The sequence below is a fragment of the Pinus tabuliformis genome, chromosome J (genome assembly GCF_031772625.1).
Source record: "Pinus tabuliformis cultivar Carrire ecotype Pingquan chromosome J, CPIR1, whole genome shotgun sequence".
Taxonomy (NCBI): domain Eukaryota; kingdom Viridiplantae; phylum Streptophyta; class Pinopsida; order Pinales; family Pinaceae; genus Pinus; species Pinus tabuliformis.
The window spans coordinates 1,260,799,415-1,260,811,907 of record NC_142295.1 but is presented as its reverse complement, the minus strand read 5'-3'; the positions used below and the strand labels follow the sequence as shown (position 1 = coordinate 1,260,811,907).

The window sequence follows — 12,493 nt, the reverse complement described above, 5'->3', positions numbered from 1 at the left end:
TATCTTTTAACATATGGTCATTAATCAAATGAAACTTTACCACTCACTCCTATTCTGGGAGACTAATACTTACTATTGACAGTACATTCATTAAAACTACCTATATAATTGACTGACTACCTATATAACTGACTGAAATTTTAGTCCCAGCAATAAAAACTACTATTTTATTTAAAACCAATCTGAAACATCAATATCACATAATTGAGGAATTTATTCGGACTCTACATCTACGGAAAAATCATTAATTTGCTTTGATCGAATTGAAAGGATGAAACCCATGTTTGATTGCAGCTTCCTATACCCGAGTAATGCTGTTGCTGTCAATGACATCATCACATTCATGATGATTCCAATCTTCTAGTGCATGCACAATTCCTCCAACTCGCCATGCGCTGAGCACTCTTCTAGGCAGCCCGTTGTTTTGTTTCGTTTTCCATCCAAAATCACGGAATCATTGTCGACATCTTCCATTGGATAATGCTAGTAGGCCAACAACATATTTTTTACAGAATGCGAAGTTTACCTCACAGGCATGCAGATTCTCAAGATTCTTGGGCACAGTCATTGCAGGGACGGTCTCGTAAGTGCAGTCGTCACGAACATTTGGTATGGGGAAGGGAAGAAGCGGAATGAAACGAGTGCCCTCGGCTGCCTTCATCTGATCTTCTCGACCAAGCCATCTACCTACTATCCATATCTGTACCATATTGGACTTTTCATCTAATATATCTTTTAAATTATCACTTAACAAATAAAAAATTTTAAATATTTAAAACAATCGCTTCATAGTGCAACAATTTGAAGGAGCAACTAAGGAATTGAACCTGAGCCAAAGACCTCGCACCATATAAATGTTAGAAAACATTAATTCTAATCAATCAACCTTCAACATTAATTAAGTTAAGTAGGAGGGTTGTCTTGCAGTTTCCAGAGACTTTCAGATATTGAGAAGCCTCATCATGATGTATAAAATTATTCTCTGGTAATGTAAATTAGGAGTGCTTTGTGCTATTTGTGTTTTCTGATTTGGTATCAAAGCGAGGTTAAGTCCGGAGAGCGTGAGGTTTTCTGTGAGCGATCAGAGTGAGAGTGAGAGTGAAGGTGTGTTGCATAGAGTCCGTGTGAAGTAGATTAAGCTTCTGGCAAAGGCCGTACTAGCCGGAGGTTGAGCTTATTGCATCGTTGTGAGAATTTTGCTGCAAGTAGAGCCGCTGCAGCCTGTGTGGAGAAATTTGCTACTGGTTCGTGAGGCTTGTCATTTGCTGTCAGAGAAACAGAGCCGAAGATTTCTAAGAAGGAACTGACGTATCCTCAAGACAAGCTAGTGGGGTGAGCTTGTGGTACAAAATATTTTTTATCCGCTCAATTTTCTTTGTGGAGAATATTGATAAGTTTTGACACAGAGACGAAAATTTCTAAGGAGTTGCCGTAGACCCAAGACAAGCTAGTGGGGAGAGCTTTTGGTACAAGAGAATTTTTTATCTGCTCAAATTTTTTTGTGAAGAATATCCAAAAGTTGGGGAAAGTTTTTTTCATTCTGTTTCTAGAGTTATCGTTGTGTGTGCATGAACAAGTGGGATAAGATTTGGCTAACGTTGGGTGTAGCATTTCTAGAGTGGTAAACAAAACATCACTTTTTGGTATTCTTTGTTGGAAATTTCAGGTGATTTCAAACTCAAAAGACCAGAGAACAACGCTCTGATACCACTGTTGGGGATTTTTCTGGTAAAATCCCAAAAACACACAAGCTGAACATAGAGAAGCTTAAAAAAAAAAATTGAACAGACAGAGTTTTCCACATACAAGTCAAACTTGTATTCATTAATAAATGCCTGATACAAACTTCTTCCTCTTACAGAGGTATTACACAGTTGCTGTTACAAAAGAGTATTCCTCTTAATAGAGGGATTCACCAACACTGCTGTTACAAAAACATCTTCCTCACACAAAGGGATTCACCAACACTGCTTCAGATGCAGTTCCACAAATAACAAAAGATTCTTCCTCACTCACTAGAGATTATGCTGAAGAGCATCTTCCTCTTGACAGAGGGATTCACCAAACACTGTGCTTAAGAGCACCTTCCTCTTGACAGAGGGATTCACCAAGACATTGTGCTTAAGAGAACCTTCCTCTTTAACAGAGGGATTCACCAAGAATACATTTCAACCAACAAAAATTTACTCTGTCTCCTCCTGAGATTTTACACTGTTGTGTAATTTTTCATCTACGTGCTGCTACTGCATTCTCTATCTTAGCACTGTTGTGCCTTCTTCATCTCAGCACTATTGTGCCTTCTTTGTTGCGTCTTCACCTGCACTGCTGTGCATTTCACTACACTCATTTCATTGCTCTGTTCTGGTTTTCTTTTATCCGCACTTGCTGTGAGTTTCATTGCCCATACATATGCAATAAACAACGCTCATTTCCTTATGCACTGCTGTGCATGCCTCCTTTCTCACGCTGCTGCTGTTCTATGTTCGCACTGCTGTGTGCGTCTCATCTCATTGCAAAAACAACTCATTTTCTTATGCACTGTTGTGCTTCTTCTTGGAGCTACACAACTAAAACAATCTTTATGCTGCTGCATATTTCATATTCACACTGCTGTGTGATTCACCCCGCGCTTCCCTCACATTACTGTGTCTGCTGCTCTACACTGTTGTTCCATTTCTTTACAATGAAAAACTTATCTTCACGCTGCTGCGTGGGTTACTCCCTCTCATTCAACCAACACAAAAACATTATATATATAACTATATAAAAAACTTGCATACGTTTTCTTGTCCCATACTCCCATGGATAAAAAACAATAAAATTAAAGACCTTTTACCAACATTCTACAAATGCAGTAAATTCCATTAAATTACTTCACTGTCAAATTGGCGGTCTTTTGATTCAATCTGAATGCGTTAATGAACAGAAATGGAGTCCCATAGTGTGCACTGCTCGAGGCTGTCCTTCTCATCCTTGGTTGAGCTGCTCTTTAACTGCGGTAGCTGAGAATTCAATGTGCAAGAGCTGGATCGCAACTTGCTTCTTCGCGTGCCCAACAATTGGGCAAACTTGAACACGAGCTGTTGGATTAAAGAAATGGACGCTGAATATTTGTTTGACAAAATGTGCGATTTCTGATGGCGATCAGATCGCATCGCGGATAAGGAGTGAAGGGCTTAATGCATAGAGATTTGAGTTTGCGATCTGCGATCTGCGATCGCATGATCGCATCGCATCATTGTCGTCGCAGCGCATGGGACAAGGAGTGGAGGGGGCAGCGATCTGCGATCTGTGCGATCTGCGATGGATCGCATCACAAGTGGAGAGATCACTGTTTTGGAGACGTTGTTGCTGTCCCTGCACAACAGTTGGAATTAATATTCCAACATTCTTGACAGTGCGTCCAGTGGGCACTCTGAAATGAAATGAAGTTTATAAGTAATATTTGGAAGGGTAAATCTTGATCTAAAAATGATTTTATAAATCTGCAATACAATAATATTTGGAAAATGCATATATTTTACGAATTGGAGTAATGTATGGTGAAAACATGGAAATTACCAATTAAATAAAAAGTAAATTGTGGTTGTCAAATAAGTTTGTGGCTGTTGGTTTTTACTTAAAATTTAGAAGATTTTAAAAAATAGTTTGTTGTTTTTTACTTAAAATTTAGAAGATTTTAAAGAATAGTTTGTGCAGCCATGATAGTTGTGGAGTAGTGAAATAAGAGTTTTTTTAATTGATTTTTGAGTTGTGAAGCTTAATATAATTTTATGACTTGTGTTTGAGGAATTATATTTGTGATTAAGGACTCATTAAAGTTATTGGTATTTAGTGATTGAATGGTTCATAAGACTAGTATCATCGCTAATGTATTCACATTGGCCGAATCTTATTTATCTCACTCTAATAAGCTAGATGGTGAAAATTATGCAAATTGGAAGTTTAAGCTACGAACATTGATGGAAGGTTATAATATATGGACAATTGTGTCTAGAGCTGAAATCAAGCCAGTGTCCCTTCAAGTCACATATGTTGCAATCAGTGTCCCTTCAAGCCATAAATGTTGCAATTCAAGATTGGGAGCGACCGGAAAACAAAACAAATGTTCTTTTGTGGATGTCCGTTAAGGACAACATTATTTCACACATTAGAAAGTGAAAAACGTCGAGACAAGGGACACTCTCAAAACATTGTATGAAACAAAGACTACAAATCATATATTGTATTTAAAGAGTAAGCTTCTTTCAATTAAAATGGAAGAAAATGAAAGTGTCAGTGATTTTATTTCTAGAATTAAGGATCTAAAGGATAAATTAGGTGACATTGGTAAAAAAATATATAGTAGAGACTTGGTTACTGTGACAATAAATGGAATTCTTGATGAATATCAAATGTTTATCACTAGTCTTTTAGCTAGAGAAAAGGTTCCTACGTTTGATGAGTTGGCAGGTATATTTATGCAGGAAGAACAGTGGAGAAGAAGTCTTAAACAAAAACCTCCCCATTCAATTTTAACATTGATGACTAAAGGGAAGGATTCCTTCAAAGACAAACAATGGGAGAAAAATAAAGGCAAAAAGCCACAGGGAAAATTATTTCAAGGTACACGTTTACCAAGGACAAATTCCAAATCTAGTAGAGATGATGGGTGTTATTACTATGGAAAACCCAGTCATTTTCCTAAGAATTGCATAAAAAGAGTGTCTTATCAATTTAAACATAGAAGAAATTGAGGAAATTATGTTGATAGAGATGAAGAGATCAATCATGACTTTAGCAATCCTAAATTGTTTGTGTCCAAAGTTACTTTATCAACATAAACTAGTGATGATAATGCTTGGTTTATAGATTCTAGTGCATCAATCGACATGTCATGCAAAAGAGATAGGTTTGATACTTATCATGAGGTTAATAATGGGGCACACATCTATTTAGGAGATAATAGATCACATGAAATTAAAGGATATGGTGATATAAGTGTTATGATGCCTAATGGACAAAAAATACAAATTCAAAATGTAGTGTATGTTTGAGGATTAAATAAGAACTTAATTTTAGTCTCTACTATTATATATCAACATTTAAAAGTTGAATTTGTGAAATCGCATTGTTTGGTAAAGGATGTGCAGGACAACTACAAGGTTGTTGCAAAAGGAATGAGAGTTGGAGGATTATACAATTCGGATGCAATGAAGAATGGGCATCAAGCTTTGGCATCAATAGGTATGTCAAATATAGAGCTTTGGCATCAAAGGTATGGATACTTAAATCATAATGACCTAATGTTACTACAAAACTAATTGATGGTAGAAGACCTTCCAAATATTAAGGGTAAACACTTTGAATGTGAATGTTGTGCACTAAGAAACCAACATAGAGAAGAATTTCCTATGCATGAAAATAGCAAAAAACGTGAAATACTTGAGATAGTGCATATTGATGTATGTGGTCCAATGCAAACTGAGTAACTTGGTGGAGCATATTACTTTCTTATATTTATTGATGATAGCGCTAGATACACCAAGGTGTTTTTTATAAGAAATGAAAAGTGATGTGTTTGAATACTTTAAAGATTTCAAGATTATGCTTGAAAAGAAAATGAGAAAGAGCATTAAAACTATTCGATAAGATAAAGGTGGTGGGTACACTTTAGGTGCTTTTGTAAAATAATGCAAACAAAATGGACTTATGCAACAATTTAAACTACCACATACACCTTAGAAAAATGGAGTAGTTGAGAGAAAGAATATAACATTAGTTGAATGTGCTCGTAGTATGTTAAAAAGTAAAGTATTTCTAATAGTTTTTGGGCTGAAATCCACTAATACAACAATGTATCTCAAAAGTAGAAGCCCTACAAAGTATCTGGAGCAAAAAACACCATTTGAAGCATTTTATGGTTTTAAACCTAAATTTTATCATTCAAGGATATTTGAATGCAAAGTCTTTACTCATATACCTAAAGATGATAGGATAAAATTATATTCCAAAGCTAACAATTGCATTTTTATTGGATATTTTACTAATAAAAAAACATATTAAATGTATGATCCAAGTACTCACAATGTATTTTCAAGTGGAGATGCTATATTTCATGAGCATGCAGATAAAAAAACAAAAGAAGATGAACATAATGTATGGCAGCCTCCTTATGACAGTGTTAAGGAAGAAGAAGGAGTGGAATCATCTCAAGCTCAATAAAGTATGGACATTCCAGAAGACATTTCAAGAAGTCAAAGTCCACAAAGAAGTGATGAAGGCACTCCATAGAGAAGAAGAAGAGGAGAGGGTACTCCACAATGTAATGAATCTCTAAGAAGGTCAACATACAAGTTCATACCCCTATCAGGTATAAATATTATGTTTTAATGTGTCACGTAATGGTTGTTTTTGAGCCTTTAAATTATGAACAAGCTAAAAATAATAAAGAATGGATGGAAGCTATGAAAGAAGAATATGACTCTATAATGAAAAATGAAACTTGGGAATTAACAAAATTACCTTAAAATAAAATCCCTATAGGAACAAAATGGTTGTACAAGACAATTTAATGTAAATTGTAACATAGACAAGTATAAGCCAAGATTGGTTGCAAAAGGTTACTCACAAAAAAAAGTATTGATTTAGTAAGAATGTCTTTCGGAATAAGCATAACAATATTATTTGGTCAACGTTTCGAACTAGCTAACGTGGTCATCCTAAGGATGAACCATGTTAGCTAGCTTGAAACATTGACCAAATAATATTGATGTGATTAATCTGAAAGGCATGCTTACTACATTATGGATCAAAAAATCCTAATATCTAACAAGGTATAGATTATGAAGATACCTTTGCTCTAATTGCAAATATGAATACAATCAAAATAATGATACCATTGGCCACTAAATATGATTGGAATGATATCAAATAGATGTGAAGTCATCTTTCCTAAATGGGGACTTAAAAGAAGAGATTTATCTTATTTAACCAAAAGGATTTGTAAAGAAGGGACAATAATATCTTGTATGCATGTTAAAAGAGGCCTTATATGGACTAAAACAAGCACCCAGATATTGGAATGAGAAAATAGATAAATTGTTCTTCCACAGGGATTTAACAAAAGCAAAAATGATCCTAATTTGTGTATCAAGACAAATAGAAATGGAGATATAGTATTAATCTCTATATATGTTGATGACCTAATAATAACAGGGAGTGTTGATAAAATTATTAAGGATATAAAAAGGAAATTATCACGAGAATTTGAGATGAAGGATCTTGAAAAGGTGCACTATTGTCTAGGTCTTGAAATATGGAGAGATGATGGAAGGACTTTAATTACACAAAGAAAATATACAAATGAGGTACTAAAGAGATTTCATATGAATGGATGTAAAGCAATGAGTACCCCATTGGAGAAAAATATCAAATTGAGAAGTGATGATGGAACAAAAGAAGTGAATGGAACGATGTATCGACAATTAGTGGGAAGTCTAAATTATCTCACTGCCATTAGATCTGGCATTGCTTATGCAATAAGCATACTTAGTCAATTCATGGCTAAGTGTGCCACTAGATAGCTACAAAAATAGTCCTCCGGTATTTAAAGGGAACTATCAATTTTGGTATTGAATATACTAATGATTGTAATGTTGAATTGATAGGTTATTGTGATTTTGACTAGGCCGGAGATCTAGATGACAAGAAATCCACCACTGGATACATGTTCAATATAGGATCAAGAGTTATATCATGGAGCAGTAAGAAACAACCAACAATTTCCTTGTCATCAACTGAAGCAGAGTAGAAAGCATTATGTAGTGCCACCCGTGAAACAATATGGCTCAGAAGAATACTTGAAGATGTTGGTGAAGGTCAACAAGAACCTACAATGATCAAAATTGATAATCAAAGCACCATCAAATGGGCGAACAATCTTGTATGTCACGCAAGGTCAAAGCATATACACACACAATATCATTTTGTAAAAGAAAAGATTCAATCAAAGGAAATTGACTTAATATATTGTAATACAAATGAGAATGTAGCTAACATATTCACTAAGCCTCTTGGGAAGGCCAAATTTGAGTTTTGTAGAAGTAAGTTATGTGTTGAAGAAAATCTAGATTATGTTGTAAGCCTAGTTGAGACTTAGACCAGCAAGCATGTCAATTAAGAGTATGTTTGAGCCTTATGTATTATGCTATAGGGTATTTTGTGTGTTTGTCATGTAATTGGAATTAAGAGGGAGTGTTGGAAAACATTAATTTCAACCAATTAATTAAGTTATGTAAGAGATTTGTCTTGCAACTTGTGGAAACTTCAGATAACTTCCAGAAAAAGCCACTTTCACCAACCAACTAGATTCAAAACATTTATCACTATGTATAAAATCATTCTCTAACAATGTAAATTCCAAATGTGTTGGGCTATATGCGTTCTCTAATTACAGGAGTTTACCACACTACGTATACCAATATTACCAAAATCCTGAAGGTACTAATGACAATTGATAATCTACTTGATTTCATAAAATACTACGGTTAGTCAAACCCAACCATACATGGGACGTCTATGTGAATAAACATCCTATAACCCCATTACAACGTGCTTCAAATGACGATATGAATTACGACAAACTTCTAACCATGATATGAATTAATCTTTGGATCACATCTCTGCAACATGACAAACGACTAGGAAATGCATAGAACGACCTTGCAGGTACTGCATGATTGGTAGCTTGTGACGTGGAAGAGATTATGTCTAAATTCCCGAGGCACTTTCATCTTTGATTTCTCGATTTGTTGTTCTGAGTCCACCAGAAGCTGTCGGCCATTAAAGTAAAATAGCGAGTGAATAAAACCGGAAGGCAAAGTGGAGCCGTGTAAACCTAAATTAATCGTTGATTTACTGTGGGACAGAATGCAAACCTACACCCTAACCCCACGCTCACATAGCACTCTTGCTATACCCGATTCCAAATTGCATGCTCTCCCAGAAATAATAAGCACCTCGGATGTTTCCTCTGGAATTGAATTCAAAATAAAAGCCGCTGCCAAAGTAATACCATTAACAATTCGAATTCTGAGATTCCCGTGTTGCTTGACGAACTGTTTTCCACTTTCGTTCAAGTCTTCATTCTGGGCGTAATCAATAGAAAAAATATAAACCGGTTCTGTTTCAGCCAAATAGAAGAAAAATGGAAGACTAATGCCGAATGAATTGATCAATACCTTGTTGAGAAGCCCCGAGCTTATAACTTTCGCTCCCTTCTTCTCCGCGTCCAATATGGAGTCTTCAATGAGCTGGTTAATCCTTGGCTCCTCAAAAGGTAGAAAATACTGCATGAGGTAAATAATCTATTATGAGCACCTCACAACCTATATATAAATATTCATAGGAACATAACCCACAAAAACAAAAATGGGAAAGAGAAGGCTACAAATAAATGTCAATACAGAGTCGGTCAAAAATAGAAATATCAATGAGATTGTATAAGACGATTATAAATACCAATAATAAAAAGATTATGAATACCAAGAAAAAGCACGACATCTTATCTGTGCCTTTATAACTCAAAGTACACTGTTATATGGCAAGTTATATAATAAACACTTTGTAATTATGACCTCCCGTAACATGGATTACCTAATATGAATGTTGTAAATACCATATATCTTTGCATCGATAGAAAACTAGTCTTTGCACAATGCTAGTTCTGGGCACAATCATATTGTTTGTTAGATATTTTCGAATATAAGTTATTGTTGGTTAGATATTTTGGAATATAAGTTATGTGATTTAATATAATTTTATTTATAGTTTATTTATGAAAGGTAGAGAAGTTGGCTTAGGTTCAAATTTTATGAGGAGGTGTTGAGAATAAAAACCATCCATGGAATAGAAAAGGGTTCAGATTTATTTCAAAGACGATTGCGTTTTTTTAACTTTACTTCTCAATTTAATTAAAAAAATAAAAAATAAAAAATCATATTCACATATCAGATTCTATTTCCATTATATGTTTAACTCATATACAAACACAATTATATAAATTAAATAATTTGTAAATACAACATGCATAAAAAAACATCTCACATTATCCATATTTAAAAAGTCATAAAAACTAACAAAAAAAATATTATGAGTTATTAAATGAATTAAGATATAAGTTAAAGATGTATATATTAATGAAAAACATGTAACAAGAATTCCCGTTAGGGAGATTCACTCTTACATTAGTATGGAAATTCTTTAGTGTAAATAGGCTTTGTTTTAATATCATGGCTCAATACCATGGCTTAATAATACCACATACCCAAAAAATGATAACTCGTATGACACATCTTAATCTTTTGAGATAAGTATTAATATTTAATCTATGACTACTACTAAGAACATCGTATAATATTTTGTGGAACTTAAATCCCTACCCTCAATCTAATAATTTTTTATAAGTAAATTAAAAGTCTAAAAGATCACTTTTAAAATAGAATTATAATTTAGTTAATTTTTGAGTTTTTTAAATATTGACAATGTGAGATGTATGATCACTTAATTGTTTTGATACCTATCATGCATTGATATTTAATCTATATAGCTATTCTCTTCTATATTAAGAATTTATTTATATGGTTGTGCTAGTCTACATAAAAAAGAATAACAATCATTGTTTTTAACTATTCAAAATAAAATCTATATATATACTCATAAATTATGGAACACGGAATTATATGGATGACAAAATTTTCTTAAGATGAGTTGCAACTCACTGGTGAGACAAGCTCATGTAGGAGATTGTTCCACTCACACTTACATTCACCAGGCCAGCGGAAAGTACATATATAGGATTACGATCTCCTTGAACATAATCCTAGAAAACACGATCTAAACAATAACAATTACTAATTAGGATACTTAGTCAAAACAAAACTCCAACAACACGTAACAAATTGTAATAGTAAGAGATTCTAGATTTTTCATGGGTATTACAATAGACTAAATCAATTTCTTGCATCTTTTTCAAAACAAAAAATGATAGTAAGTCTCAATGTATTTGGATATTGCATGATATACATATTGTTGCTTAGTTTAATAGAGATTTGATTATCACATTTGATAATTATTGGACCTTTTATATTTCTCCCACATCTTTAAAAAGTCCCCTCAACCAAACTACTTCACAAGTAACCATGCAAATAATAGTGCAAGACTCGAACAAAATTAATAATAAAAATAAATCTTGCAACAAGAGAGAAGGCAACAACGAGACATGAACCATACATTGAGCCAATTTCGGATATGTTCCAACACTCTTTTCTCAACAAATTTCACTACTACACAAAGGGAAATTTTAAGACATTTTTTTAAGACAAAAGAAGTCTTTTGTCTTATTTAAGACATTCTTTTTAAGACAAAAGAAATCGTTTGTCTTAAAGGGTCACTTTTTATTTTAGTTATTTTACATTAACATTTAATATCAATTGAATTGTCTTAAATATAAAATTTGAGAGAAAAATATTTTAAGACAAAACTTTATATTTAAGACAAAAACAGTATGAGACAAAATATTTTAAGACAACTTTATATTTAAGACAAAAATAACTTGAAACAAAAATATTTTAAGACAAAACTTTATTTTTAAGACAAAAACAATTTGAAACAAAAATATTTTAAGACAAAACTTCATATTTAATAAAAAATCATTTGAGACAAAAATATTTTAAGAAAAAAATAACCCAAAATATTATATTTAAGACAATGGCCACTTAAGACAATGGAAATTAAGACGAAACATATTTAACACAGTTAACAATTAAGACAAAACCATATTAATTTAAGACAGTATTATCTAACACCTGCAAAATTGGTTCTGACGGTGTGCCCTAGGTCACTATTTAACACAGTTAACAATTAGGACAAAACCATATCAGTTTAAGACAATATTATCTAACATCTTAAAAATTGATTGCCCTAAGTCTTTCAGCTTGCACGCTACTACTGTCTCATGCCTATACCGAGGTTGCTATTTCACTTACCATTCACACTATCTTATATAAAGACAATGATTTGTTTCACTCTTCATTTTCTGGTGGTAGCCAACTCTGAAGAACGTGACAATTTTTCTTGACAAGATTTCTCGGACATGGATTCCTCTTATGTCTCTTCTATCTCTGCTGATATGATTAGAGACAACTTGTTTATGGCTACATTCCACAAAGATTCCATGAGTGGATAAGGGATAATTATATTTTTAATGTTTGAAAATATCTATTCAAACCACATGAAATTTAATCATATCAATTTCTTTCTTCTATTATTTTTTTTCTCATTAGTCATTTTTAATTAAATATAAAATTAGAATATACTAATCATATTATTTTTTTAATTAATTATAAAATTAAATTATAACGTTTTGAAATTTAGAATATTTTTAACCAATTTTTAAGTATTATATATATATATATGAAAATATGAAAATTATATTAAAATTAACCTAAAGTAA

The 12,493-nt window shown here is 33.1% G+C and overlaps 1 pseudogene; it reads right to left on the bottom strand.

Annotated features, from left to right (window-relative positions):
• Positions 1-244: 244 nt before the first annotated feature.
• LOC149231814 (very-long-chain aldehyde decarbonylase GL1-5-like) overlaps positions 245-12,493 on the bottom strand; it is a 37,258-nt pseudogene continuing 25,009 nt past the window's right edge.